The sequence below is a fragment of the Mauremys reevesii genome, linkage group 3, assembly GCF_016161935.1.
Source record: "Mauremys reevesii isolate NIE-2019 linkage group 3, ASM1616193v1, whole genome shotgun sequence".
NCBI lineage: Eukaryota > Metazoa > Chordata > Testudines > Geoemydidae > Mauremys > Mauremys reevesii.
In genome coordinates, this window is record NC_052625.1 from 52745674 (window position 1) to 52769570 (window position 23897).

Here is a 23897-nt window from a genome sequence, read left to right on the forward strand (position 1 = left end):
CCACGCAAGCCCGGGACCTAGTATCAGGCTGTTTCTCCCTCTTGATCCCTGGACTCTGTGGGAGAGGGATGAGAGTGTCTGGGCTGGGAGGGTGCCCCATGGCTGGGCTCTGGGGGGGGAGGGGTGTAGGTGTCTGGGCTGGGGAGGGAGCCCACAGATGGACTCTGGGGGAGGAGGGGTGCAGGTGTCTGGGCTGGGGGGGCACAGCTGGGCTCTGGGGGGGGCACAGGGGACAGGGGGCAGAAAAATAGGTACTGGGTTGTCATAGGGGTTTCTTTAACGCATTACTCCTGGGGGAGGTTTTGTGTGTGTCTGTTTTGTTACAGACATATTTGTTGACAGGTATTTTGAAAAAAATTACCAAAATAATTGAAACTGGCATGATTATATAGTGTTATTTTGACAAAATATGCAGAATTTGGCAGAATTTTTAACTTTTTGGCACAGAATCCCCCCAGGAGTAAATAGTTAATGTTGCTTCATATCTTTGTGGCCATCCATTACAGCACTGTTTTGCAATGAGCACTCAGCATTTTGGTCAGACATCGCATCATTGTTCTGCCATACTGCTGCATGCCTTCTGGGATTTTTTTTTTCTTTTGCACTCTACATTTTGAGTTTTTTGTGCCAGAAAGCAACGGAATTCTGGGGTTTGTGGTCAAACAGAATAACTTTTATGTTTCATCTTGTTTCACCCCATCAGCCTCCTTGTTTCTGTGATCCAGTGCCACGTTTAAAGCACTGTCAGACAGCACGAAGGAAGTATTGTTGAGCACTGCAATCCTTGTTGTCATACATATAAAGACTGCTGGTATAATATCTCAAGTTGTGCAATGGCTGTACAACTAGAATAATAAGGGAACCTGAGAAGGAGGAGTCTGAAAACAATCACACTTCCTCGGCTTTTACTGGAGCAGACTCACTCAGAACACTGCTTTTTGGCTTTGCAATGTAGTACTGACTGGTGGGACAGGATAGTGGTGCAGACCTGAGATGACCAGCAGTGGTGGTATAACTTCAAGATGTCAAAAGCCACTTTCCTAGAACTTTGTGCAGAGCTTGCCCCTGGAGCTGCAGTGGTAGACCGTGTACATGAGTGCTTCCCTCAGCATGGAGAAGCATGTGGCTATTGCCATCTGGAAACTTTTCACCCCTGGCTGCTACTGATCAGTTAGTAGCCAGTTTGGTGTTGGTAGATCAAACATCAGGCTGTTGCAATGGAGGTGTGCACCACAATCAAGAAGGTGCTGTCCTTCTAGGTCATAATTCTAGGCAATGTGCAGGGAGCTATTAATGTCTTTGCATGATTGGGGTTTCTTAATTTATAGGGGATGTTGATGGGACCCATGTGCCCATTCTTTGCCTCCCACATCAGGCTTCAAGGTTCATCAACAGAAAGGATTGTTTCTCTGTCGTGCTGCATGGCTTGGTTGATCAGTGTGGAACGTTCACTGATATTTATGTGGGGTGGTCTGGAACACCATGACACCATGATTTTTAGGTTTGGACACTTTCATGTAATGACAAATGGAACTTTTGCACTGATGGTCTATATGAACATTAATGACATTGCCATTCCTCCAGTCATTCTAGGAGATAGTTTACTCTCTGCTCTCCTGGCCTAGGAAGCCTGTCACTGGAGAGGCAAAAGGAACTGGTTAGTTATACCCTGAGTAGTTACAGAAAGACTGTGGAATGTGCATTTGGAAGACTGAAAGGTAGATGGAGGATCCTGATGTCAAGTCTGGATGCTGATGAGGGACATCTTCTGATTATATCTGGTTGCTGTGTTTTGTACAACCTTTGTGAGAGCAACGGAGAGCATTACACATGATGGGAGTGGGATGTGCACACATGGTGAACATTTTGAACAGCGAGGGAGGAGGCCTATGTGTAGAATAATTGTGATGGATATGTTGTGCTCCTAACATACGCATTTCTCATGAGTGTGTAAGGCATGTAATAACATTACTACATATATTTCTTTATCCTTAATGCATTGTATGTATAGTTTGTAAAGCAATGCTTTTAATATAGTACTTGTTTTGATGGAATTATTGTACCAGTAAGGTGGTTTTAACTGGATGCTTTGCAATAGAAAGGAAGGTCTAAGATTCAAACATAAATGAAAACACATTTTCAAATTATTTTTGTAAACAATACAAATAATAAATAAAGATGAACTTTATAAGCATTTTAAAATTTTATTGAGCTGCTACACTGCTGTGCAAAGTTAGTAGGCCATCTGCTCTAGGAACATAGTATGCCTCTCCATAGTCCAATGTGCTTCTGTCTTTTTCTTCTCTTCCTGATCCTGCTGGCATGCTGAAAAAAAAGAATAAAAAAAATCATTTTCAGTAAGAATCTTCTTTCTTATTAAGCTATGCAATTCCATTGTTTTTGTGAAGGAAGGGGAGGTGACTGTGTGGAGGGGGAAAGACTAATAAGTACTGCGATGGGGGTATGGGACAGGACATAAGAAGGTTACACAGTGTTTCTGTGGGTATTTTATTACTATAAATGAGTTTGTGCAGTCTCCAGTGCCACCTTTGCGTTAAGCATTGGGGGTGGAGTTTAAAATGAATCAGTGAAAAGTTCTGCCAACATGGAGACATCCTTACAGTATCCAACGTATGTAGCCTGCCCTCTTGTTGTGTTGTATTTTGAGGTATCATTTTAATATTTCCAGGAATTGATGCTATCCACAGTATGGGTCTCTGTTTGTGGTTCAGACTCATCCTTCTGCTCTGAATAGAGGTGGTGGGACCCTCATGACTGAGTGGCACAGGGTTCACCTCGGTCATTGTGTATCAGTAGACTGTTCACTACAAACACTGGTACAATGGTGACACATGGAGCAATGAACAGTCAAAGTCCGCATAGTAAGATCAGACTGTGCTACTTCTCTATTCAGACAAATTGTACTTTGAATGTCCATAGTCTCAGCTGGAGCTCCTCTGTTATACTGCAGCACTGGAAAGTGTTCTGGTTGTGCCCCTTACTGAACAATTGCCATGATACTTGCATATCGGTTTACTGCCAGCCAGCCAGGCTAGATAAAGCTCTTATCCCAAGAGGTCTAAAAAGCCAGAATCATAGGGATCACAAAACAGCAGTATGAAGCATTACTAGAGAGTTATCACAAGTATAACACTGCTATGTGTGAACTCCTCATGATGGAATCACAAAGGACGGCACCTGGCTGAGGATGACCTTTTAAACAGTGAGGTGACATCCGGTCAGAATGACCCCAGAGCAAAATGAGGTATATAGGAGACTAAGATAGACAGCAAAGCAGTATGGGATACTGGTGAGAAGACTTGATAGATGTGCATCATGTGGTACAGGATGCAGTTGTATCCAAATATATTTTGCTGTGGATAAGCTCCTCCTGCATCTAAGTAAACCCACCTCCAAAGTGGGTTTTATAACATCCATTAAAGAGCAAGATTTGTAACAAAACATTTTGCGTATGGCTGTAAGATGTTTTAATGAGAAACATTTCAAGCTGATCCACAACAAATTTGACCTGGAGACAAGCCCTTATGGTTCATCACACTTCTGAAAGTCTGATGGGAATATATCAGTTTATAAATATGCTTTGCGTTTTAAGCAAAGCACTAGTTGGGTCTTAAACTTTATTTTTAAACAATTAACCACTTGATAAATGACATCAAAATTCTTGCTTTAATTCTTGCCAGATGCTACTTTCCAGATTTTACTTGATTAAATTGTCAACTTTCACTTGCCTGCATCTTTGGTTTCCTTCTTGGCTTGGAATGTGCATGCTTAGCATCTCTGCTTGGGTGAGACAGTTCCTGTTGTCGCTGCAGACTTTTTAATCTCTCCACAAAAATGTTCTAACAGTCAGATATTGTACAGCCTCTTGGATGAATAACAAGTATTAATTTACACACACGAGAATTTGAAAATCCCCTGTTAAGAACTTCTTAACCATGCAGTGATCTGGAAGCTTACATGCAGGGTTCTGCACAGCTCACCTCTGCTGTCCCTAGCACAATCAGAGTGGCACAACTATTTGCTGTTCTTGCAGGTAAAACAACCCTAAAGTTTGAATTACAATAAATGGTCTTAAGAACAAAATGAAGAAAGCAGTGTGAAATGTACATATATGAAATATATACATCTTTAGCAGAAAGTTTTTGACCTGTCTTAGTATAATATAGCCATTAATAATTGTCCGTTTCTAATCCTTGATATTTTAGACCCTTCAGCAGCTGTTGTTGATTGTACAATAGAAACAGTTTGAATGCTAGTCGGAAACAGGTGGTCCATGTTCTAAACTTTTGAAATATGGACCATAGTCAACAAAGTTGTCAGAGCATGTCATGAAAAATTAGATATTGGTATAAGTCCTGGGATAGCTTGTACTGAGTGTTTGGTTCTTTCAGAGAAGTGTAAAGTATTTGCTATGGAAAGGTACCTGCAGGGTTTTCTACAATGTATTTCTTCAGGGGGAAAAATTTGCTTTATGATTCATATCCAATTATCATTATAGCTTTCATTGAAATAGGTTAGAATTTCTAATGTAATTGTTAAAGAAATAAATTGTCAACAGGTTGTCTTGATTCTTGGCTAAAAAAGCTATTTTGTAACTTACATTTCATAGGTTGCGCTATATCTCCTACACAAAGTATTCATTGTTTACAGAATGCAAGTTTTAGGTTGACTTTTGGAGATGCATTGATACAATGGTGAGAAGTACTCTTCTTTTTTAAATTACTTGACTATTAATTTTTTTAAGAAGTTAATGGAAATGTAGTTCATTAATTAGTTGACTTTTTAAAATTCTGGTTTTTTAAATTAGTTTCAACAACAGAGCGGTTCATTTTGCTATAGAAAGAAATAATTCTTTTATGCGTGTGACCTACTGTAGTGTTACTCAGGACTGAATTTTTCTTCTTTATTCCTAAAGCTTATGTTTAGTTTAATTGTTATTTAAAATGTCTCTTCAAACCTGGTAACTCCTGAGGCTTCGATAAAGATGTGGCACATCAAAATATGATGAACATGCTAGAAGCTACCTCTGTATTCTGAGTCTAATGCTCTCTTTAATTAGCCACAAGACTGCAATAACAACAATCACTGGACAATTAAACAGTTCTCTTTTGGCTGCGGGGAATGACCTTGAAGAAATGAATGCAACAAATACATTAATTTTAAAGTGAAAATTCAAAGGTAGAATTAGATTGGAAGTAATTTGGACAACAATGAGAAATTCTGCTGTAGGCTGAGAGAACTGATATTCAGAAATATGGGTGTGGCCTTAAGTAAATTGGGTAATTTGTTTACGAAGCCCTCTTCACCATGATATCTGAGATTCTTTAACATTAATCCTCATAAAACCCTTCTGAAGTAGGGAAGAATTAACTTTATTTTACACACAGAGTACTGAGTTTTGGATATAAAGTGATATGCCAAGGTCATCAGGAAGTCACTGGCAAAGCAAGGAAATGAATCTCCTAAGTCCAGTCCTATACCTTAATCACAAGACTACCCTCTACCCTTTAAACACTTAGTAGGAACTTGTCAAAATAATTATTTTTAAGAAGTTCTGGTAGAAACTCACAAGTCCAGAATCCTAAAGTTAAAATTGTTTCTTTTCCTTTTACTGGGTCACAATCCAGTACATAAAATCACTCTTCTAGGGGTATAGCCTATTTTTCTGGTTGTCCTCGCTGTCTGACCTCTTAAAATTCCCATAAAGGGTCAGCTTAGACAAACTCTTTTTTCTGGTAGAATGTATAGGTTCCTTCAAAGCTATTAGGTCTTTGTTGTGCAAGCAAATATTTAGGGTGTGCTTAAACTTACAGAGCAAGATCAGTTGATGTGCCTTACCATGGATAAGTGAAAATCTGTATTTTGCAATGGCTTAGATCAGTGGTTCCTGAACCTGTTCCGCCACTTGTGCAGGGAAAGCCCCTGGTGGGCCGGGCTGGTTTGTTTACCTGCCGTGTCCACAGGTTTGGCCGATCGCAGCTCCCAGTGGCCGTGGTTCGCTGCTCCAAGCCAATGGGAGCTGCTGGAAGCGGTGCGGGCCGAGGGACGTACTGACCACCGCTTCCAGCAGCTCCCATTGGCCTGGAGCAACGAACCGCGACCACTGGGAGCTGCGATCGGCTGAATCTGCGGACACGACAGGTAAACAAACTGGCCCGACCTGCCAGGGGCTTTCCCTGCACAAGCGGCACAACAAGTTTGGGAACCACTGGCTTAGACATTAGCAAAGCAGAGGTTTAGGGTCCTGAATCCACCTGTAAATGGGATTTTGTAAGCTTTCAGCTCAATAGCTTTAGCGGACTGTAACTAAAAGATTTAGGAGAAGAATCAAATTCAGCCAATTACTCAGACTTTCTTCATTTAATCTGTGGTTGAAATGTTCTTTATAATTATTTAAACTTACTCCAAGTGTTGGCCATACATCTGCATAGTGTAGTACTGACTAATCTGTGTTAATTTGGGTAAATGGAAGTTGATTCAGACCTTTCTCTTTTAAGTGAAATCCCTAGTGCATTAGACCAGCTTAAAATATATTCAGACATTTGGTTTTCATTAGTGTTGTAACTGAAACAAAAACATTTTAATGGCTGATCCCAGAGTATTTTGAAGTTAATGTGCAACTTTGCTGGGAAGGTATTTAAACTGTAGTATCAGTTGCAAGTCGGCTAGATGCCAACATTTCAAAGCTGTTTCCAAGCAAGATGTTGGATGTTTAAAGTGCAAAAGATTACGTTGTGTAGTGTTATGATATGTAGAGATTTGGGAGGGGAGGAACAGAGGAAAACAATTACAATAACACTTGCATTTATAAAGTGAAAGAATAAATTATCCACAAAACAGACAGTGACATAATCATGCTGTAATACAAATAAGTCTTTTAAAGGGACATTACACTTCTTATGAGGTGTTTTTTGGATAGTTGTATAAAGGCTCCCAAAACTTTAAGCTGCCCCAAAATTGGAAAGCATTTTAAGACTTAACAAATGAAGCTGATAAAAGATAGGATTTGCTGAACTTGCTTATAAAGAAGACAAGCTACTTTATTTTAATATTTATTATTTATATTATGAAAAATGTAAATGGATTTGGAAAAAAATGAATAAAATAAAAATGGCTAATGAACCAGGGAGTTATATTTGCTCTATGACTAAGGAAATATTCAGCTGCTGAATATGCACGGGAGAAGCAGGAGATTTTTCAAAGCTGTTGTAGGGCAAATTCTATTTTAATAGGGCATAACATGAACAGTATCTATTTTCTCTGCAAATCTTTCTAGAACTTAACTTAAAGTAGATGAAGCTTCAGCTCTTTCTTATTCATTCTCAAATGCTGAGAAGCATTTCATCCAAAACTGTTAGCACTGCAGACTAGTCTGCTGCTGGGAAAAGCAGTAAAATGGTAGTGGAGTGCGTGGCCTGGTCTACACTAGAAAATTAGGTTGGTTTAACTATGTCTATCAGAGATGTGAAAAATCCATACCCCTGCTTGCATCCGAAGAAGTGGGTATTCACCCACGAAAGCTCATGCTGCAAAACGTCTGTTAGTCTATAAGGTGCCACAGGATTCTTTGCTGCTTCTACAGAACCAGACTAACACGGCTACCCCTCTGATACTTGATACCCCTAGTGGCATTGTTAAGCCAATCTAAGTCCCCGTGTAGACAGTGCTAGATTGCCTTTCAGGGAGGTAGATTACCTATGCCAATGCGAGAAACCCTCCCACCGGCATAGGTAGTGTCTACTGTGGTACAGCTGAGCCACTGTAGCGTTTTAAGTGTAGACAAGCCCTGAGACAGGACCAGCGTTCACTGTTACACGTTACTGTCTGGTGTCTCTGTATTTGTAGAAACCATTTTGAAAATCATGATTGTCAGATTTCAAACAGATTTTGGATTGATAGCCATAGGTTTTCTGCAGGTACAGTAGTAGAAGCATGACTGCTCCAACTGGTCAGCCCTGACCTAGAGCGCCAGCAGCAAAAGTTAGTTCAGTTTTATGCTTTCTCAATCCTTGGTTTCTGTGCTGAAATTGTTACTAAGGGAACTTGGGGGGATAGCTCAGTGGTTTGAGCAATGGTCTGCTAAACCCAGGGTTGTGAGTTCAATCCTTGAGGAGGCTACTTAAGGATCTGGGGCAAAAATTGGTCCTGCTAGTGAAGGCAGGGGATTGGACTCGATGACCTTTCAAGGTCCGTTCTAGGAGATTGGTATATCTCCAGTTATTACCTTTAACTTATTAGAGTAATGATGTGAAGTTTATGGCTTTTGTGTGTGTGTTCTAATATGGATATAGGTCCACTAAAAACTGGAATGAACTAGCTTCTTATAGGCCATTAAGAGGGTAGTAACTATGAGTCACTACAGATTGGGACTGGATACTGATTGTTCTGGAGTCAAAAAGCTCCACATTCTCTTAATGTGAACCATCCAGACTTCCTCCTTAGCAATCTAAGGGCTAAATTCTTTCTCTAATGCATGCAGTGCTTTTCCTGGTATCTGTTCGACTCTTCCTGTGTTGTTGAAACTCTTGATGAACTCACTGAGGGATTTTGACACAAGCCGGGGGAGCGGAATAGCCAGTAATATGCACTGTAAAGGAAAATGTAACCCTAAGGTATTAAAATGAAACACAGCAGTTTTCCCTTATCTACGTGGAATTACTAAATACTGTATTGTCATTTATTTGGATTATAAGTGGACTTGTGAATGTTTTGAGCTATAAAGTGATGAAACTGATAAAATGATGTAACCCTGCTTCTGACTAAACACAAAAAAGCTCTTTCAGAAACCCATATGGTATGACTAAGTAATAGTAACATTAGTATGGTTGAAGGTCTGGATAGCTCAGGAAATCTTCATGGTGCGTTCACAATTTATATGATTTTTTTTTTAAGTGTTCATCATGCTTTGTTATATGAGGATGGCTGCTGCCAAACTGATCTACAGCTGGGCCTGGTCTACATTGATATAGCTACATCTCTCAGGAGCATGAAAAATCCACACACTGCTCGCTGGTGTAGCTACACGCTGGTGTAGAGTAGACCGCACTAGGTCGACGGAGGAATTTTTCTGTCAACATAGCTACCGCCTCTTGGGGAGATGAATTACCTATACCAACAGGAGAATCCCTCCCATCGGTATAGGTACAGTGCAGCAGCGCAGCTGTGCCACTATAGCATTTTAGGTTTGACAAGCCCTAAGTTATACTGCATGACCATTTTGCAACCTTTATACATGGTTGAACCATTTTCTTTTCCTGGTGTCTTTGAATTGTATTATACTCTTTGTTTCTCATATACCCAGTTTGTAAAGGCTGTGTAACTTTCTCTCTTTTTAAGGGGAATATGCAGTTATGTACAGAAAAATATAGAAATGTGGTATTCATTCATATAGTTCAAAGTGGTTTTCTGCATATAAGAAAAGTGTTTTTATTTCTTTAAATGTTTGAATTAAGGATTCCTAAGAATGTGAAATAATCCAAAACTAATCTAGTCCCAAGACTTTGTTAATTAAGGAGAATCCAAACTTGCTCTCCCTTGGCAAAATGGTTGTGTCTGTGTTATCACTGGTTATTGTGAACTGATTTTTATAGCGTCTCATAAAGCCTGTGGAGAGTGCATCAAAATTCTGCAATCAACATGGATTAAGCTCAAGAAGCTCATTCTATTTAGTTTAACAAAGAGAAGGTTAAGGGGTGACTTAATTACAGTATATAAGAATCTGCACAGGGAACAAATGTTTAATAATGGGCTTTTCAATCTAGCAGAAAAAGGTATAACATAACCCAGTGACTGGAAGTTGAAGCTAGTGACAAATTCACCCTAGAAATAAGGTGTAAATTTTTAACAGTGAGAGTAATTAACCACTGAAATAATTTACCAAGGGCTGTGATGGTTTTCCATCACTGACAATTTTTAAATCAAGATTGGATGTTTTTCTAAAAGATATGGTCTAGGAATTATTTTAGGGAAGTTTTATGGCCTGTGTTGTACAGGAGGTCAGAGTAGATGATCAGAATGGTCCCATTTGGCCTTGGAATCTATGAATCTGTGAAAAAAGTCAATATCCCCTATTAAATGTATGAACTGACAAACATTGCATACTAATGCCTCCACATCCTTAATTTGGAAGAATTAGATTAAAATACATAGTTATTTTAGTATTTACCTTCTAGTTGAAAATATAATCACTCTTCATCTATGTTGTAAAGTTAAATATAGTTGGGATGGTTTTTATTCTAATTTTTCTTATCCTCAATTTCACATAAGTCAACTAACTACAGTGTCCAAATGAAGGTACTCTTCCTTTACTGAAGGTTTTATATTAATACCATGTATGTGGTGTTCCCACAGTCAGTAGAACATTAGAGCACTGTGTCAAACAGAAAGTAGTTCAGTGCAAAAAATCACCTCTGGTTCATGATCTTTAAACTTTTCTGGTATATTAGAATGTGTTCTTCTAATATGCTGTTTGAAACAAGTTCAGCTAGATTTAATTGATTTGTCCTATTTAACCCTAGTTGAACATTCAGCAGTTTTTGCTAGATAGCAATCTCTTTGTAAAAGAAAGTAAAACTTTGTATGGCTGTGGAGTTGAACAGCTGAAGAAATGTAAGTATTACTTTTTTGTAGCACCATCATTTTGCATGGCACTTAACAAAGATATTCTAAAAAGACATGGTTACTGCCCCAAGAAGCTTACAGTCAAAATTAGATCACCATAGGGCCTGAAGCTAGAGGGGTTTAGTAAAGGAAATAAATACTAAAACAAGATTGAGTTATTTACTATAGGAAAAGAATATTAAACCTTCTGAGAGTTTAGGTAGAGTTTGAGGTAGGGAAAGAGTGGAGGAGTTGACAGCACGGGAATGGAAGTTAATAGCGGAAGGCAGGGTGAAAGAAATACGTTCTGAGGAGGGAAGTGAGAATGCCTGGTGTAAGGGCTTCCCTCTTCCTATGCAAGCACAGAGGGATAGTGTGGGGAGAACAGGTACAAAGCTAAAAATGCAGAGAGGAAACAAATCAAGTAGCAAAGTCAATGTAATGGCAAGTAATTTGGTTAATTAGCAAGGCAATCAGTTGATTAAGAGCTGGTCAAACAACTAAGCAAAAAAAGTTGGGCCAGATTAAATATGATAAATAATAATTTTAGCAGAGAGAATCAATTGATTGTTGATAATTGAACCTGCTCTTAATCAGTCAGGCAGCTGATAGGGTACAAACCACTTGGGTGAGGGTGAGTGAGGTAATGATGACCGACAACCATCTAAGTACAGAGCAGACAACTGAAGGCATGACCTAGGCTATATCTACACTACAGACTTTCCAGTGGCACAGCTGTACCACTGTAAGCTCTCCTGTGTATAGCTCTTTATAATATATAATTAAACCACCCCCTTTGAGCGATGTTAGCTATGTTGGCAGGAGAGCCTCTGGCAAGAGAGCCTCTCCTCCTGACATAGCATTGTCCATACCAGCACTTTTGTCAGTGAAACTTAAGTTGTATGTGGAAAAACACTCTCCCCCCCACCCCCGACCAACAAAAGTGATAGTGTAGACAAAGCCTCCATAGTGGTGAAAGTTTAATGGGTGTGGCTCTTTCTCCACTGCTGGCTAGTTGGTGTTTGCCCTGCTTAAAGAGCAGGGATGGAGAGGATATGCAGACCGGGAAGGCGGTGGCTCTGGTATGTCTACACTGTAATTAGACACCTGTGGCTGGCCCGGACAGTTTAATAGCGGGATAGACATTCAGGCTTATGCTGCAGCATGAACTCTGGGCCTGAGCTCGAATGTCTAGGCCGCAGTTAAATAGTCCCTTAACCCAAGCTCTGTGAGCCCAAGTCAGCTGGCCTGCCGCAAGGTTTTAATGGCAGTGTAGACATTCCATTAGAGGCTATATTTATACTTAGATAGACCCAGATAGTGTTTTGGGAAATGTACACAGGCCATGGATTATTTCTGTTTATTACTGTAATGGTTGGTTTCTTCCTTAAATTGATTTGCTCTTTGATTTAAACTTAAAGAGTGAATGTGGCCTGGGGCTTGACCCAGTAGGAACTTGCATCTGGAATTAAAAAGGGAACAACTTGGACCAAATAAGGAAAAACTCTGTCTTAACTAAGATGTGGTCTCTGAACTAGCATACTATGCCATTGAAACAGGTCTATTTCTTTGACTAACAGAGCATATGTAATTCTGGTACCCTTCAAATCCTCCACGATGGTGCTGAATCTCTCCTTTTAGTATACATGAAGCCACGTTTTATACAAAGTGATTCTTTCATCTAAGAAATCCTGTGAATTGAGGAAATGCCTTCAGTGATCACAATTCAAGGGTCTGTAAACAATTTCCTAACAAGCAGTTCTAACCTTGTAGGTTACATATGTCATCACCACAATAGGTCTCTGGCTTTCCTTCACCCTAGCCTTGTGGGATATATGATTCATAGTCTGATGTTGTCAGCAAACCCAGATTTGTCAGGAATTGCAAATGATCTGAGACAAATGATCTTAATTGGTTAGTAATTTAAAATGTACAATTTATTTCTAGATGCTTTTCTCTACACACTTGTAAGCTTGCTTTGAGTTACACAAGCATAAAATATTTTGATCTTGAGTTCCTTCCCTACTACAAGCTTTCTTCACTCTAGAACAGTATTTACAACTTATCTTTTGTAAATGTAGAACATCTCTGATCCTCTGTGTCTAGTTGGAGAAAATTGTTTTCCATTATAAGTATAAATCTGATTTTTAGATGCTCTAGTTTTGCCAAAGCTAAACCAGTCTGCCTAAAACATCAAACTTTTTTTTAAACCATGGTAGAATTTTTCTGGAGACTTTGAGGCAACTCTGACCGCGTTTGGGAGATAATTTTAATTGTTTGGTGTGTTTTGATTTATTGTAGCTCCCAAGCAGCTTGGCCTTGAAAACCTCTGTTTGTTTTAATCTATCTTGGAGAAGATTGGTATCCTTGACTACTTTTGAATGTTTTCCTGTTGGAATTTGGATATTAAACCAACTTGTGTATGTTATGATCCCTGTGAAATTCTTAGTGTCACATGCTGTCTTAAGAAATCAGCACTAGCTGGATGTGAGAGTCCAGAAATGTACGATGGTATTGTGCACACCTGAGGGTCTCCACATGCAAAGCAGCTGCTTTGCATGCCTTAGAAAGCTCTTGAAACTGCTGTGGTATACAAAGTGCCCAACTTGTACATGGCACTGAGATGTGCATTATGGCGATTCAGTCTGCTCTCACGTGGGTACAGACTAAGGCCGTGTCTAGATTACAACTTTTGTCAATATAACTTAGTTTGCTCAGGGGTGTGAAAAAACACCCCCCTGAGTGACATAAATTACACTGACAGATGTGCCGGTGTGGACAGCACATTGTCGGTGGGAGAGCTTCTCAAACTGACATAGCTACTGCTGTTTGTGGAAGTGGTTTTATGATGTCAACGAGAGAGCTCTCTCCTGTTCGCATAGTCGCTACATGAACAATCTTACAGTGGCACACCTGCATCGGTACAGCTATGCCATTGTAAGCTCGTTAGTGTAGACATGGCCTAATTAAAATACATAAAGTGGAGATAGTGCTCGCCTAGACGTCATGTGATCTAGAGGAATGCACACAGGGCTAGGAGCCAGAGTTCCACTTATTCCATACATTGGCCTAAATAGTTGGCACAGTATATAGCAGAGGTTAAGAACAGCTTTTTGTTTAAAGGTAGATTCTTCTAAATGCTCCACGTTCCCACGTAGTCATTGGGATTGATTTTTGAAATTTGCTGTGCCTCAAGGAGATGCAGTGTAGGGTTAGCAATTTGAATTTGGAGTGATTTGACCAAAACTGAAAATGGCATTCAAAAGAGAGTGTAGCTTCATACATAACCTAATGCTTGGAAGCCAATATAAGTGCCTTTCATCACCCTTGGGCGCTCTGCTCACACCCTCAGTGCTGGATTGAGCATTGGCTTTCTAAACCCAGGGTTGTGAGTTTAATCCTTGAGGGGGCCATTTAGGGATATGGGGCAAAAATCTGTCTGGGGATTGGTCCTGCTTTGAGCAGGGGGTTGGACTAGATGACCTCCTGAGGTCCCTTCCAGCCCTGATATTGTATGATTCTGTGAGTCACAGGACTTTACGTAGCTCTGAGGGAATGCTATAGTCATCAAATCTGTGCACCACCTAGGCACTGAGAATTCAAATCCAACCCATGGTAGAAATCTGAAGTAAAAAAAGGAGGCATCTTGCTACAATCTGCCTCTGTTGTAGGGTGTTTTATTTTACTTTGGGGAAATATAATCTGAGTATAGCAGAAAGTTCAGAAGGCGCTCCACTTCTTTTTGAAAAAGGGAAAAAATAACATGCTTGTTCTTACTGGGAGGGGAGTGGGAATTAGGGAGCAGAGGAATCGGGAAATAGGGAGAAAAGAATTTGGGGCAGCAGGGGGATGGAAATAAAAGGGTGTTAGTGGGGAAGTCTGAGGGGCAGGGGTTAGCCTGGCAGAGGTGGTGGGGATTAAGGGAGTGGGAATAGAGGGGCACTGGGGGTTGACATGGGGGGCGGAGGTGTCAGGGTCAGTGGGAGGGATTGGAACGGGGGCCACCTGTCAACCCCACATTCTCTCCTGGGATCTGGGGGAGGGGAGGCCCTGGAGGTGTGAGAGTCCTTCTCCCTGTCCCCCTCATGTGAGTGGGGTTGGGAGGCCCTATGCTTGGGTGGTCTGCCCCCCGTCTCTGTTCCGCCCTATGTGGGAACCAGGATCTGGGGAAGGGTTACTGTTCTGGGGGTTTCTGATTTCCCTGCTCCTCTCGTGAGATCTGGTGGGGAGGAGGGGGCTTTGTCCTTGTGGGGTGGTGTGGTCAGAGCTCCTCTCCCTTCCTGTGGCCCCCTTGTGAGCTAGCATTTGGAGAAGCCCTTCCCCTCTGGATGGGGAACTGAGAACAGTGGGCTGTCACTCAGATACATTTTGTTGTAAAGCACTCTTGCCAGTTGGCCTAGATGCTAAAATGGATGTCTACCTATTTGATCAGAAAATAGAATATCCCAGCAGATAATAAAACAGATCAGAAAACTAAGAATAAGATCTGATAATGAGCATTTGTGGCATTAATAGTAAAAACAGCCAAAGCATGCAGTCATGAGAGTTGCATTGAAACAGTTTTGACAAATAGCACATGTAGTAATTGCAAAACAAGAGAATTCTCTGATTTTCCCCCTGCCCCCACCCATCATCCTTAAAATCTCCTGATGTGCGGTTTTAGAAAACACATTCTTAATATAGGATACGTGCAAAAAAGCACATGTTGCAGTGGATTCCTTAGTGCAGAAAGACCTATATCACTCCTTCAAGGTCCTTTCTTTTCCCTTGGTTATCGGGATCATATGGAAAATAAACTTTTACTTTTATAGTCCTGTTCTCTAATCTCTTCTTCTGAACACTTCTCATAGTCATTTTAGTGAAATAGGACAACTCTTAGTTTGACTGGGATTTGGCCTTCTGCTAGGTTTACTCATAAGTGCATTGTATAAATTATGTAGGTTGTAAATGATACATACCTAAATATTATCTTTCAAGTCCAGGAGCACAGCAGTAAAACTTTCAATAAATATGGTCTGCTAGGGATCTTAATCCATAGGCATGCCAAGAATATGGGTATTTTTGCTCTGGACCTAGCTTGAATAGCGCTTTCCTTCTGTCACTACATGGCAGTAGCTACAGTTAATTCTTCAAAGGCATTTTAAGTGTAGTGAGACCTACAGAAATGGGACTGCAGAAAAAAGATAAAATTTGCCTCATGAAGCATTCCAAGAAAACTTCTATCGTAGATTCCTACTTTTGCCAAATGAGGAGAAATTCTGAAGTAGAAACTAAATTAGTTTGATATCCTGTGGCACTCATTGCACTTCTTCATAGAAGAAAGTGCTTGTGTTTGCCAACAGAGCACTTTGATTTACATCAGCTCCTTCTTAAGAACTGTACTGCGGTAACCTCTCCTTGAACAGAGGAAGGCTGGGCCCATATACTTGTCTGACTGTTCACAACTAGTTTAATTGAATAAAACTTGCCAAATAGTAAAAGATTTAAACAAATGTATACTTGATAATCCTTAATCTTTCCTCTGCAATATGCTCCATTTTTTTTATTTAGTAGGATATTTTTCCTTTTACATTCTCAACAGTCCCTAGCTGTCAGGAAATAGCTGTGAAACTCCCCAGCAAAATGTGATCTTGCTTTAGTGGGTGGCCCTCATCCCACATACAAGATGGGAACCTGCTGCCATCAATTGCTCTGTTGGCACAAGAGGCAGAGATCTGTGGTATAGATCTAAAGGTTCCAACTGGGCTGATGACTGACGTAGGGATCAGGATGTTCAAAGAACGTTACTGTTGCAAAATCAAGAACTCAAACCAGGAAGTGCTAGAATTAAGACTGCATCCCCTTATGCATATACTCAAGGGGATTAATTAAGGTTCACCCCCTTGTGCATATGCAGTATGAGATATGCTCCCTCCCCCACACCCCTGACACTCTACCTTATTCAGTACACAGGATGGATAGTGCTCAGGGAATGAATCAGGGTTGTGTATGATTCTAGGAAAGTCACTGAAACCAAACTTTTTTTTTTTTTTTTAACAAGTGGCTACTAATTACATGTTTTTTTCTGTCTGGGTGCTCACCTTCAGATGCTTGGGGCTGGTTTACAGAAGTGCTGAACACTCATAAGGGTAACTGAAGTCAATGGGATCTGTGCTCTGAACCTAAAAAGTGCCAACTGCTAAATATCGTGAAGACTCAGGGCATAAGTCTGATTGGTAGATGCATTCCAGCTACTGGACACTCACGTCAGACACCCAAAATTAAAGCTCATTTTTTATCTTAGTCTCTCTCTGCCTCAGTTACCCATCCTTAAAATGGGGATATTAATACCACAATACCTCATGGGGGAATTGTGAAGCTAAATTCATTAGTGTTTGTGAAACACTCAGATCCTATGGTGAACACCATAAATAAGCCCATGAGGAAATTAGCAGTTCAGTGTTTAGAGCTGAGTCTGAAGAGAGTGCAGTAAATATGACAAGAGGGTGCACATTGAATGATAAAGATAAAAATAAATATTAGATAGCAACCCATTCATCGAGCACTGTCCATCCTGTGAAATGAATGAGGCAAGGGTCCTGTGGAAAACATGCTAGTGATCATTTAACTAAAGACTGGATCATAATGCACATGCAAAGGCGGCTCAAATTAAGGTTGCATGGACAACCTCAATTCATTTCCTAGCTTTGAGAGCTTGTCTTTGAAATCTTAATGTGTGTGTTCATTTTTTCAAATACAATTCGTAATTACATTGATTGTCAAGAGTTTGTTACATCTGTTAGTATGTTAGTCCATTGCATCTCAGCGTGGGTTTGGTTGAGGAAGCTTGGTGAGTTTTGTTGCATCCCAAGTTCACAAGTAACTTCAGCCTTCTCAAGTGTCCAGTAACTGGCATTTTTCACATGATGGTAAAGCAGGGAAGTGTAGAAAAGTATATATTGCTTCAATGCTGTGTGTCCCTGTCATGGTGGTGCTTAATTTCAACCATTTAATCATGATCATGTCACAGGTGCAGACTATATAGGAATCAGATGTCTGGCTGCATTTCACAGCCCTTAATCCTGTGTTGTTTTTTTTAAATCAGAAATAACTGCTTGTCTTTAGTCTTGGCAAATACAATGTGTAGAAATTGCAACAAAATGGTGAGTCTGCAGAAATGTCAGTGTTATCAAGAAGACACACAATTAAATTAAAAGAAAACACATTTTAAGGAACATCGTCTTAATCACAGTTCTATCCAAGTAATATCCGAGATTATAATACCTAAAAACTCGATTTATTTTTTCTCTTCAGTTTTTTTTACTTTGTATATTTAATTAACTATATACAGAGGGATGCTTTCATTGCTTTCCCCCTATATAATCATTTAGCACCTAAATACCTTTTAAAAACCTGGCCCTTAGTCTCCAGTCCTGCATTGGGTTCTATTTGGAATACACCCTGAGGCTCTGTACTTGCAGAGTTCCACTGTAGCGGGTCTCCATTTATAACTGAAGATACTTTTAAACTCATTTTCTAAAAGATATTAGATTTCAAACTGATAGCATTTCTTTAAAAATTGACATACTTTTTTACACAGTACACAACTAAGCTGCAGAACTGACTGCCACAAGGTAGTACTGAGGCAGAGAATTTAAGATTCAAATCAGGATTAGGTATTAATATAAATAATATTTAACATTTACGCTAGTTTGATGCTCCTCAACTCCACCAGCCATGGGCAACATAAGCATTCCCCTCCCAGCCTGTGCAGGCTGTGCTATCCTTCTGCAGGTAAGCAATAGGCACAGTCCAACCTGCCAGGACCCCTGGTTTCTAGTCTCAGCCCTGCCTCTGACTTGCATTTGGCCTTGGGTAAACTGAGATGCAGAGAAGCAAAGTGAATTGCCAGGCTGCAAAATGTTGTACTGTTGTCCATTTGATGTGGACATTGAGAGTTAATGTTTATAAAATTCCACATTCCTCTGATAGTTGTTATAAATGTAGAGTACTAGGGACTCTGTTTTTAGAGTTAGTCCTTATAATATGGATTTCCACCTCTCTCTTCCCATCCCTTCCCCCACAAAAAATCCAGTTTTCATAATTAAAGTTAATGCCAGCAAACCCCCAGTCACTAAAATAAGTGGCTAGCTGCCATCTTATCTGGACAGGTTGCTGATTATGTTGCACCATTGGCCAATTTTACCCCAGCACTATTTATAACACCTGTTCAGGCAAAGATTTTCACTAGCCATGTGGCTCCACCACCAAAACTGCTGGCACCGTTCAGTTAGCACTGGCAGAGATGAACTTCTAGAGCCACCTTCCTCTTGTGTTTACAAGACATGTCAGACCATGTCTATATTTATAAGCTTAGAGTAGCACAGGTGTGCCGATCTAGCTGTGCTGCTTTAAGAGCACTCTTTTGGCTTTTATGCCGATGGGAGAGAGCTTTCCCATCAACATAAAACCAGCTCAACAAGCGTCTCCTGCTGACATAGTGTTGTGCACACAGTGCTAATGGCGGCAAAACTTGCATTGCTCAGGGGTGGTTTTTTTGCTTTTCACACTCCTGAGCGACAAAAGTTTCGCTGACATAAGTGCTAGTGTAGACATGGCCTTGAGAAATTATATTTTACATAAAACTAGAATTCAAATTTTAAAGAAGACTTTTAACCTGGGGGGGGAACCCAAATATACAGTTAAAAGAACAGGAGTATTTGTGGCACCTTAGAGACTAACAAATTTATTTCAGCATAAGCTTTCGTGGGCTACAGCTCACTTCTTCGGATGCATAGATTGGAATACACAGACAGGAGATATTTATACATACAGAGAACATGAAAAGGTGGAAGTACGCATACCAACTGGAAGAGTCCAATCAATTGAGATGAGCTATCCTCAGCAGGAGAGGAAAAAAAACCTTTGAAGTGATAATTGAGATGACCCATAGAAGGTGTGAGGAGAACTTAACATAGGGAAATAGATTCAATTAGTGTAATGACCTAACCATCCCAGTCTCTGTTTAAACCTAAGTTAATTGTATCTAATTTGCAAATATACAATTGTATCACTTTACCTGTATTTTATTTATTTATTTTTCACTTTAACTGTAGTTTTTGTTTAATCAGAAAATCAGCTCATTGGCCTTATTACCCTGTTGCAGGCATTTAGCACAATATTGTTTGTTAACATTTTTAGTTACATTTGCATCACGTGGCGTGTTTACAAGGAATTGCACTGGATATGTGTTTAGAAAATCTAGGCCTTTGCAGCACCTCTGATGTATTTCTGTGGCACTGTGACGGGGCGGGACAGCCCCGCACTGGTACAGCAGGGGTTAACCCTTCTTTGCTAGCAGAGGAAGCCACGCCCAGGAAGCTCTGCTGGGCATGCTCCAACTGGCAGACCGGTATAAAAGCCTGCAGGTCTGCTCAGTCTGGGCTGGCCACCGGGGGAGAAGGACGCAGACCGTCAGCTCCTGCAGAAGGAGAGCCCATGAGCCTGGACCGGGGTGTCAGCTGAGCAGAGGCCGCCCCGGAGACCCCAGGGAGGGACGCCGGCCGTGAGGGACCCACGGGGGAACCGCTCCCACAACGCAGACGTCCGGCTAGACAGGGTAGGAAGTGACCCAGGGGGATTGTCGAGACTGACAGCCTTAAAGCTGCAGTACCGCTCGGCGTGTTGCGGGCGGATCCCCGCCGAGCGGGCAGCAAGGAGAGCTTGCCACAATCAGGGCCCTGGGTCGGGGCTCGGTGGAGAGGGCGGGCCCGAGTCCCCCTACCCCACCCCTTAATACCCCGCTCTGAGGGGGGGGGGGTGTCTATGGACTCTGGCCGCTAGGCCGTGCTACCCCGCCCCGAAGGGGATGGTTATGGACTCTGGCCGCTAGGCCGTGCTACCCCGCCCCGAAGGGGATGGTTATGGACTCTGGCCGCTAGGCCGTGCTACCCCGCCCCGAAGGGGGTGGTTATGGACTCTGGCCGCTAGGCCGTGCTACCCCGCCCCGAAGGGGGTGTTTATGGACTCCGGCCGCTAGGCCGTGCTACCCCGCCCCGAAGGGGGCGTTTATGGACTCTGGCCGGTAGGCCGTAATATGCCGGTTACCAGGGGCAGACCGAAGGACAAGTGAGTGGCGCGGCGCTAGGCCCCCTGCCACAAGGGGGTGCTGGGGTGCCAGACCCGTCACAGGCACATAGAGACCTTTGTAGACAAAGGGGTTTGTTGTCTCCTCAACGTGTGTGGGTTTTAACTGCATATAATGCTGACAAGAGTTATGCCTATAAATGCTTAGCTTGTTAATGGGAGAATAGTCTCCAGGGTAAACTAATTATCCATCCTGTTTAGACACCTGAATATGAATGCAACCTTACAGTTAAATGGTCACAAACTCCAAACAAAACATTCTGAATCAGAAGTAATGTTTACAAGTTTTATGAGCTGTGATCATTGCAATGTTAGTAAATGTATTTCTTTCAATGTTTGCAGAAATTTTTAGATAGATTTGTTAGTGCTCTGATTTGAATTTGTATTGTTCCTTACCGTTAACTGCCTTGCTTTGATATTTGAAGTGCAAGGTCTGAAGAGAAGTAGTTGGTAATTTCTGTAAAGTTAAACGATAGATTATTTCACAGTAGCATCTTTTACTTTCATGCTCAGAAGTAAAACAGGAAAAATACTTGCTAGAAATACTCTGTTATGCATATATCTTGAGATGGCAGGGAGATGGCAGATGTACAGTAAAAGGGCTTTGCTACTCACCTAATCACCAAATCAGCGTTTCTTTTCATATTCCTGTCCTGTCCTAGTTTATCAGTTGCCAGTTTAAAAAAAGTAGGCAGCTGCCTAGGTTATGAGAGCTAAATTTTAAAAACAGACTTAAATTAGTGGGGAAATATTTCCATATAGTAATAAAGTTGTTTAATTTGTAAAGACATGCTGTTTTCAGAGATTTGAGATTTCCAGCTTGAAAATTAAGTTTCATGGATTAAAATCAGGACACTCCAACTACTTTTGCGTAGTCTTTGGTACTAGAGTTTTTAGTCCTTGTTTGAGTAGCAGTCTCTACTACTAATAGATTTAAGGAGAGTGGATCGACTAATGCACCTTTTATAAGCTCTCTCGGCATGTGTAGCTACTGTGCCTCTAAAGGGGATTCTGTGGTAGTAATCTTTTTTTCAGTCATTTTATTTTGTTTCCCAAATATTCCTGATCACCATCCTATTGTATTTTCCTCTACTTCACACATCTAGTACTAGAGTGTTTATACCCCACACGCTTTTTAAAAAATCCATATTTTATTCAAATGCTCTGTTTGCAGCACTGATACAACTTTTCCCCTCCTGAATACTATGTTGCAGTGATCAGCACAGATGTCCCACACTTTGTAGTGGGGCAATGTTTAATTGTTGAAAACTCCCAGAAAACAGCTCCAGCTAGAAATTTCTGCACTGAGATTCCTTCCTGCCAGATGAAACTCATAGTTGCAGGCTGTGTTGCTGTCGTTACTAATCCAGGTACAGGTACTTCTTTTAATGTTCTTTTTCCAAATTTCAAGTTTGTACCTTGAGAGCCAAAGGGTATGTCTACACTACCAGATTAGTTCGATTTAACTTAATTCGAATTTGTGTGTCCACACTAAGGACACTAATTTGACTTTGTGAGTCCACACTAACGGGGCAAGCGTTGACATTGGAAGCGGTGCACTGTGGGAAGCTATCCCACAGTTCCCGCAGTCCCCGCTGCCTATTTGAATTCTGGGATTTCCCCACAATGCACGCTGGGGGGAAAAATGTGTCGAGGGTGGTCTTGGGTAACTGTCATCATTCAACGTGCTTTCGGACGGCTCAAGGGGAGATGGAGGAGCTTACTGACTCGCTTGGATCTCAGCGAAACCAATATTGTTATTGCAGCTTGCTGTGTGCTCCACAATCTCTGTGAGAGCAAGGGGGAGACCTTTATGGCGGGATGGGAGGTTGAGGCAAATCGCCTGGCTGCTGATTACGCTCAGCCAGACAGCCGTGCAATTAGAAGAGCCCAGCAGGAAGCGCTGTGCATCCGGGAGGCTTTGAAAGCTAGATTCCTCAGGGAGCAGGGTAACCTGTGACTGTTCAGTTTCTTTACAGAGAAGCTGAACCTGCCCCTGCTTCAGTTACTGTTGACTTTCTTCTGCGGTTACATACCCCGTTCACCACGTTTCCCCCCTTCCAACACACGTTTAAAAATAAAGTTAATGGAACATTGTTCATAGAATCATAGAATTCAAGATCAGAAGGGACCATTATGATCATCTAGTCTGACCTCCTGCAAGATGCAGGCAAAACCTCCAGGGCCACTGCCAATCTTCCTCGACCCCAAATATGGCGGTCAGCTGAACCCCGAGCATGCGGGCAAGACTCTCCAGCCAGACCCTCTTGAAAAGGGTTATATCATATCATTGACCCATTGTACTATTTACTTCAGTGTGGCACTTAATTGACCTATTGACTAAGCCCGTTATCCTATCATACCATCTCCTCCATAAACTTATCTAGCTTAATCTTAAAGTCATGGAGGTCCTTGGCTGTTCCAGTATTGCACTCCTGATGGTTAGAAACCCTAATTTCAAGCCTGAATTTCCTGACTGACAATTTATATCCGTTTGTCCTCGTGTCCACATTAGCACTGAGCTGAAATAATTCCTCTCCTTCCTGGTATTTATCCCTCTGATATATTTAAAGAGTGCAATCATATCTCCTCTTATCCTTCCTCAAGTCTCCTTTCATCCATTCCTCGGATCATTCTAGTGGCCCTTCTTTGTACCTCCAGTTTGAATTCATCCTTCTTAAACATGGGAGACCAAAACTGCACACAATACTCCAAATGAGGTCTCATTATATAAAGGGACTAGCACCTCCTTATCCCTACTAGAGATACTAATGCATCCCAAGACCGCATTAGCACATCACATTGCCTACTCATAGTCATGACTCCTAGGTCCTTCTCCTCCTCCGTTACTTCCAACTGGTGCGTCCCAGCTTATAACTAAAATTCTTGTTAGTCATCCCTAAATGCATAACCTTACACTTCTCACTATTGAATTTCATCCTGTTACTAATACTCCAGTTTACAAGGTCATCCAAATCTCCCTGGAGGATATCCGATCCTTTTCCAAATTGGCAATACTTACTTGGTGTCATCCACAAACTTTATCAGCCCACTCCTACTCTTGGTTCCCAGGTCAGCAATAAATAGATTGAATGAGGAACTCCACTGGTAACCTCCAACCCGACAGTTCCCCTTCAATACGACCCTCTGCA

At 41.3% G+C, this 23897-nt stretch overlaps 1 protein-coding gene and 1 long non-coding RNA gene across 20 annotated transcripts in view; one reads left to right on the plus strand and one right to left on the minus strand.

Moving 5' to 3' along the window:
• Window positions 1-23897, plus strand: part of DISP1 (dispatched RND transporter family member 1) — a 169390-nt gene that overhangs the window by 27520 nt on the left and 117973 nt on the right. The gene's annotated exons all lie outside the window — the stretch shown is intronic.
• LOC120400440 overlaps window positions 3756-23897 on the minus strand; it is a 57344-nt gene continuing 37202 nt past the window's right edge. For 8 of the 9 annotated variants that reach the window (XR_005595808.1, XR_005595811.1, XR_005595810.1 and 5 more), the window contains 2 exons: window positions 21142-21202; window positions 3756-3885 (listed from right to left, as the gene is read on the minus strand). This is a non-coding gene — a long non-coding RNA (uncharacterized LOC120400440). Of the gene's footprint in view, window positions 3886-12243; window positions 12312-21141; window positions 21203-23897 lie in introns of those variants that run through there. The other variant, XR_005595806.1, reaches the window with a different exon arrangement.